General features: G+C 38.6%; 1 long non-coding RNA gene and 1 pseudogene across 1 annotated transcript in view; both read left to right on the forward strand.

Annotated features, from left to right (window-relative positions):
* The first annotated feature begins 780 nt into the window (after window positions 1-780).
* LOC121023210 (uncharacterized) overlaps window positions 781-7,028 on the forward strand; it is an 8,978-nt gene continuing 2,730 nt past the window's right edge. The window contains exon 1 of the long non-coding RNA XR_005787292.1: window positions 781-1,076. This is a non-coding gene — a long non-coding RNA (uncharacterized LOC121023210). The remainder of the gene's footprint in view (window positions 1,077-7,028) is intronic.
* On the forward strand, window positions 2,268-3,164 carry LOC121023209 (ADP/ATP translocase 2-like; annotated as a pseudogene).

Consider the following 7,028-nt stretch of genomic DNA (forward strand, 5'->3'; position numbering starts at 1 on the left):
CAGTGACATTTTAAAATCTCATCTGAGAATCTGTTTTTAAATGGGCGATTGCAATATGTTTTCATTCACAAGGATTATGAATATGTTGCACATTATTGCAGCCTATCCTGACCTGTTTCTAGGAATTGGAACAAATGGGAGCTCGTGTTCATATGGCTAGTAAAGATTATGAATCAAGCTGAAAACAAAATATGTTCTATCCTTTACCTTGATAAGTATGGCTTCATCATGGCAACATTACACAATACATTTAAAGGTATACTTTTTATATGACTAAAAGTTGCAAAAAGTCAAAGATGGATGAATTAAAATCTTGCGTATCTGCGAGTCCTATTGGTGGGTATCTGTTCAGACTGCTATAAGAAAACGCCACAGACTAGGTGGCTTATAGACTACAGAAATCATTTCTCACAGTTGTGGAGGCTGGAAGTCTGAGGTCAGGGTGCCTGCAGGGTCAGGTAAGGTGCCTCTTCTGGTCAGACTTCTCCTGTATCCCCACATGGCAGAAGGAGCTAGGAGCTCTGTGGGATCTCTTTTATAAGGGCACGAATAGTATTCAGGAAGGCTCCTCCCTTGTGACCTAATCACCTCCCAGAGGCCCTACCTCCTGAGGGGTTAGGATTTCAACATATGAATTGGGGGGGGAGGGGGACACAAATATTTAGACCTTAGAAATGGGTTAGTGGTATTTAACTAACTTGTACAAAAGTATATATTTATTTTACAAAATGCATTTTCTTGCCTTCATTTCAGCAAAATTATGTTGCTAAATAAGTATTTTCACGAGAGATAAAGGAGGATGGTAGAGGAGAATCCTGAGCTCACCTCATCCCACAGACACACCGAGCTAACAGCCACATTTGTGCAACAAACTCTGGAAATGACCCAAAGACCCAACAGACTGGAAGGTGTGTTAAGACCTTCCATGGTGAATCGTGGAGATGAGGCCACATTGAAAAGGGTAGCGGGGGAGAAGCAGCTGGGAACCAAACCCCAGGCGAGAGACCACAAGCCGAGAGAGCAGAGGGTCAGACCCCACATCGGCACCCTAGGCACTGGAGATCTGCTCTGGGAAGGTGAGTCCCCATAACTTCTGGCTTTGAAAACCAGTGGGTCTTATCTCTGGGTACTTTAAAAATCAGCAGGCTTAACTTGAAAAGAGTCAGAGTGAGGTAGGAAATGGAATCTATGTCCTTAAAGAGCCAGCATATGTAACCACCTGGCCTGAAACACAGCACTGAAGCAGCAACTTGAAAAGCACCTGGGGTATACGTATACATGAAGACCTATTTACTAATCTCAAAGCACGTGCTGGAGGGGCAGGGGTTGTCAGGGGACTTCTCCAAGAACAAAAATGCTGGTAGGTGCCTTTTCTCTTCCCCTCCCCCAGCCTAGGGAGCAAGATGCTGGTGGGAACCAGCCCTAACACTCTCCACCTATATTCCCAGCAACACGTGACCTATCCCTGGATTCCCCTGGGGACCCTTCCCAGCCAACCCACCCAGTCATCCATCCAAAGCAGCCCCTGCAGGGACTAGTGCTGCTCCAAAGTCTGAGGGAGAGGGGGAGATAACCCCACACCCCAGTGCATCTGCTGTTCCAGCAGCCACGCCTTTCAGCAGGCCATGCAGGGGGAGAGCCCTGCTGTTGGTACAGCTGCAGCTGCAACAGAAAGGCCAATTGCAACCACTTAGCACAACTCTGACCCCACCCACTGAGGAGCTCACAGCAGCCTCAGATATGCCTCTCAATAGTGCCCGGACCAGACCCTGCCCAAGGGGCCCAAAGAAGGCAAAGCAAGTTATTCCAGAAGATTGGGCTGAAGGCAAGTGGAGCCCAGGCAACAGTAGAATGCATGCAGAGCATATAGAAGGCCCCCTGGAGCGTCTGGTTCTGGTGACTAGGAGGCATTGCGCTCAGGGAACCACAGTACCTCTTTTATACAAGGCCACTACTTTCAAGACCAAGAGACAAAGCTGGCCTCCCTAATACAGAGAATCACACAGAGAGTTAGACAAAATGAGGATATGGAGGAATATGTCCCAAATGAAAGAGCAGGACAAAATCACAGCAAACAGCTAAGTGAAAGGAAGATAAGCAATATGTCTAATAAAGAATTCAAAGTGATGATCATAAAGACACTTACTGGACTTGAGAAGAGTGGAGTTCTTTGACTTCAACAAAAAGATAGGAAACATAAAACAGAACAAGTCAGAGATGAAGAATTCAATAACCAGGCAGTTGTCTCCCTCCTCTTTCCTTTCAGCATGACAGATGCTGCTGTATCCTTCATTGCCAAGGACTTCCTGGTGGGTGAATTGGCCGTGGCCATCTCTAAGACCACGATACTTCCCATCAAGCAGGTCAAGCTGCTGCTGCAGGTGCAGCATGCCAGTAGGCAAATCACCACAGATAAGCAATACAAGGGCACTATAGACTGCATGGCTCATATCCCTAAGGAGCAGGCAGCCCTGTCCTGGTGTGGTAACTTGGCCAATGTCATCAGATACTTTCCTACCCAGGCTCTCAACTTTGCCTTCAAAGATAAACACAAGCAGACCTTCCTGGGTGGTGTGGACAAGAGAACCCAGTTTTGGTGCTACTTTGCAGGGAATCTGGCATCAGGTAGTGCTGCTGGGGTTATAGATCCTTGTGTTTTGTGTATCCTCTTAATTTTGCCCATATGCGTTTAGCAGCTGATGTGGCCAAGCTGGAGCTAAAGGGGAATTCAGAGGCCTCAGTGGCTGCCTGGTTAAGATCTACAAATCTCATGGGATTAAGGGCCTGTGCCAAGCATTTAGTGTGTCTTTGTAGGGTATTATCACCTACCAAGTTGTCTACTTCGGTATCTATGACACTGCAAAGGGAATGCTTCCAGATCCCAACAATACTCACATCTTCATCAGCTGGATGTTCACACATTCTGTCACAGTGGCTGCTGGGTTGACATTCTATCTGTTTGACACTGTTCACTGTCATATGATGAGGTAGTCAGGGTGCAAATGAACTGACATCATGTATGCAGGCTCACTTGACTGCTGGAGGAAGATTGCTTGGGATAAAGAGTCAAAGCTTTTGTCAACTGTGCACAGCCCAATGTTCTCAGAGACATAGGTGGTGCTTTTGTGCTGGTCTTGTGTGATGAAATCAATAAGTTCACATAGGTTATTAACTAGCTTATCCCCCGTGTGAACAGGCATGCAATATTATATAACATATCTTGAGCATTCTTGACAGATTGTTGGCTATTTATCAATAGCAACTATTTACTGGTTGAAATGGGAGGGAATGATATTCATCTGACCAGTTTTCTCTTAAAGCCATTTCCATGATGATGGGACTCCATTACAGTTTTTATTTCAGTCACTCCTGATAAATAAACTTGAAGAAGTAAAAAAATATCTGAAATAAAAAAAAAAAGAATTCAATAACAAAAATAAGAAAAAACACTGGAGGGAATCAATAGCAGATTAGAGGAGGCACAAGAATGGATCAGTGATCTGGAAGACAGGTGAATGGAAAGCAACCAAGCTGAACAGTAAAAAGAAAAAAAAAAAGACTAATAATAAATGAGAATAGGTTAAGGGAAGTCAGCCACATCATCAGGCACAATAACATTCACATTAAAAGGATTCCAGGATGAGAAGAGAAAGAGAAGGGGGGCAGAAAACTTATCTGAAGAAATAATATCTGAAAACTTCCCTAATCTAGGGAAGGAAACAGATATTTAGATCCAGGAACCATAGAGAGCCCCTACCAATATTAATCCAGGGAGTTCTATACCAGCATACATGATAATTAAAATGGCAAAAAGTAATGATAAAGAGAGAATTCTTAAAGCAGCAAGAGAAAAGAAAATAGTTAGATACAAAAGAAATCCCATAAGGATATCAGCTGATTTTTCAGCAGAAACTTTGCAGGCCAGAAGGAATGACATAATATATTCCAAGTGCTAAAAGGAAAAAAAACCTACAACCAAGAATACTCTACCCAGGAAGGTTATCATTCAGAATAGAAGGAGAGATAAAGAGTTTCCCAGAAAAACAAAAATTAAGGGAATTCATGACCACTAAGCCAGCCTTATAAGAAATGTTAGAAAACTTATTTGAAAGAAAAGACCATAACTAGAAGAACATTAATGAAAGTTTAAAAATTCATAGGTAAAAGCAAACAATAAATAAAGGTAGTAGATTAATCACATATAAAGCCAGTATGAAGGTTACAACACAAATGTAGTAAAAATCAATTATATCTACAAAAATCAATCAAGGGATACATAAAATAAAAAGAGGTAAAACACGCCATCTTATACATAAATGTGAAGGTCGGTTACATTTTAGTGCTTTTAGGATGTGTTCAAAATTAAGTAATCATCAACTTAATATAGACTGCTATACACATAAGATGTTATATATGAACCTAATCGTAACCACACATTAAAAATCTGTAGTTGATATGCAAAATATAAAGAGAAATGAATCCAAATATAACACTAAATAAAGCCATCAAATAAGAGAAGAAAGCAAGATAAAAAGGAACAGAGAACTACAAAAACAACTGGAAAACAACTAACAAAATGTCAATATATATATATATATATATATATCTATATATCAACAATTACCTTAAATGCAAATGGACTAAATGTTCTAATAAAGAAACACAGGGTGACTCAGCTATGTGATGCTTAGAAGACACTCGCTTTACACCTAAAGACATGTACAGACTGAAAATGAAGGGCTGGAAAAAGCATACTCTGCAAATGGAAGAAAAAAAGAAGCTGGGGTAATAATACTTACATTAGACAAAAGACTTTAAAACAAAGACCGCAGTAAGAGACAAAGGGCACTGCATAGTGATAAAAGGAAAAATTCGACAAGATGATATGACAATTGTAAATATCTATACACCCAACATAGAAGCACCTTAACACGTAAAACAATTATTAACAGACATAAAGGAGACACTAACAATAATAGTAGAGGAGTTTAACACCTCACTTACATCAATGGATAGATTATCCAGCCAGAAAATCAACAAGGAAACAATGGCTTTTAATGATACATTAAATCAGATGGACCTAGCAGATACATACAAAACACTTTATCCAAAACAGGATACAGATTCTTTACATTTGCATACGAAACATTCTCCAAAATAGATCACATGTTAGGCCACAAAAAAGTCTCAATAAACTTGAGAAAACTGAAATCACATCAAGTTTCTTTTCTGACCACACCCACATGAAACTAGGAATCAATTATAAGAAAAAAAAAACTGGAAAGAACACAAATACATGGAAGATAAACAATATGCTAGTAAACAATGAATGGGTCAGCCAAGAAATCAAAGAGGAAATTTTAAAATATGTGGCGACAAATAAAAATGAAAACCCAATGGTCCAAAGTCTTTGGGATGCATCAAAAGCAGTTCTAAGAGGGAGGTATATAGCAACACAGGCCTACCTCAAGAAATAGGAAAAATCTCAAATAAATAAACTAATATTACAACTAAAAGAGCTAGCAAAAGAACAAGTCCAAAGCTAGCAAAAAGAAGAAAATAATAAAGATTAGAGCAGAAATAAGTGAAATAGAGGTTAAAAACCAACAGAAAGGACCTATGAAACCATGACTTGGTTCTTTGAAAAGAGTGACAAAAGTGATAAACTTTTAGCCAAACTTATCAAGAAAAAGAGATAGAGGACTCAAATAAGTAAATGTAAAAGAAATGAAAATAAAGTAAAATAAATGAAAAAGGTGCAGTAACCAGCAATATCACAAAAATAAAAGGGATTATAAGGCAGTACCACAAACAATTATATGCCAACAAATTGGACAACCTAGAAGAAATGGATAAACTCCTAGAAACACAATCTTCCAAGACTGAATCAAGAAGAAACAGCAAATCTGAACAGACTTATTACTAGTAATGAAATTGAATTGGAAAAAAAAAAATCCCAACAAATAGAAGTCTAGGACTAGATGGCTTCATAGGTGAATTCTACCAAATATTTAAAGAAGAGTTAATACCTATCCTTCTCAAACCATTCCAAAAAATAGAAGAGGAAGGAAAACTTCCAAATCCATTGTATGAGGTCAGCATTACCCTGATACCAAAACTATAAAGACACTTAAAAACAAAACAGAAAAACAAAAAACAATTACAGGTTAAATATCCCTGATGAACATAGATGCAAAAATCCCCAACAAAATATTAGCAAGCTGAATTCAACAATACATTAAAAAGATTCACCATGATCAAGTGGGATTTATTCCAAGAATGCAAGAATAGTTAAATATCCTCAAATTAATCAACAGGCTACACCACATTAACAAAATGAAAGATAAAAACCATATGATCATCTCAATAGATGCAGAAAAAGCATTTGACAAAATTCAACATCTGTTCATGATAAAAACTCTCAAGTAAGTGAATTTAGAGAAAACATATCTCAACATCATATATGATAAAGCCACAGATAGCATCATTCTCAACTGTGAAAAGCTGAATGTTTTTCCTCTAAGATCAGGACCAATACAAGGATACGACTCTCACCACTTTTATTCAACACAGTACTGAAGGCCTAGAGCAAAATAGAGAGCTCGGCAATAAACCCACAATTATATGGTCAATTAATCTATGACAAAGGAGGCAAGGATATACAATGAGGAAAAGGCAGCCTCTTCAATGAATGGTGTTGGGAAAACCGGATAACCACACACAAAAGAATGAAACTGGACCACTTTCTTAGACCATACTCAAAAAATAAATTCATAATGAATTAAAGACCTAAATGTGAGACCTGAAACCATAAAAAAAAAATCCTAGAAGCAAATATTGGCAATAATCTTTTAGACATTAGCCTTAGCAACATTTTTCTGATATGTCTCCTCAGGCAAAGGAAACAAAAGCTAAAATAAAATATTGGAATTAAATCAAACTAAAAAAGGATTTGCATAGCAAAGGAAACCATCAACAAAATGAAAAGGCAACCTACTGAGTGGCAGAAGATATTTTCTTTTTTTTTT

This window comes from Herpailurus yagouaroundi, unplaced genomic scaffold, assembly GCF_014898765.1.
Source record: "Herpailurus yagouaroundi ecotype Mexico unplaced genomic scaffold, PumYag 530, whole genome shotgun sequence".
Classification (NCBI taxonomy): domain Eukaryota; kingdom Metazoa; phylum Chordata; class Mammalia; order Carnivora; family Felidae; genus Herpailurus; species Herpailurus yagouaroundi.